Source organism: Egretta garzetta, unplaced genomic scaffold (genome assembly GCF_000687185.1).
Source record: "Egretta garzetta isolate BGI_Z169 unplaced genomic scaffold, ASM68718v1 scaffold243, whole genome shotgun sequence".
In the NCBI taxonomy this organism is placed as follows: domain Eukaryota; kingdom Metazoa; phylum Chordata; class Aves; order Pelecaniformes; family Ardeidae; genus Egretta; species Egretta garzetta.
This window is the reverse complement of record NW_009259041.1, coordinates 835,188-835,635: the sequence shown is the minus strand read 5'-3', so window position 1 is coordinate 835,635 and position 448 is coordinate 835,188.

The window sequence follows — 448 nt, the reverse complement described above, 5'->3', positions numbered from 1 at the left end:
CAGTGCCCCCAGCCACCACTGCATGGAGCCCCGCAGAGAGCCCAGACCCAGGTGGGTTGACCCTGGATGTCCCCCGGCGCAGTGGGGACATGCGTGGACCCTGCCGAGCTGCACCCATTGCACAGCACAGCCATCCCCGTGGGGTGCAGGGTGGGCACCCCTGGCAATGCACAGCCCCACGGGAGGGTGAAGAGCTCGCTTTTGCAGAGTTGCATCCCTCCAAACCCACCCTGGGAAGCCATCGAGCCGGGCAAGGGCTGGTGCCGTGCCACCCCAGCACAGCTCGCTCCCATGGGGCTTTCCGGGTGCTGCCGCATCCTGGCTCCCCCTTCAAAGCCTCTGCTTCAAAGCAGCCCCGGGGCTGCACGCAAGCCGGACGTGCGCAGCGCCGGGGGTGGCCGGGGCTCCCCAGGGATTGGGCCCCGGCCGCCATCCGCTTCGGGGGGGC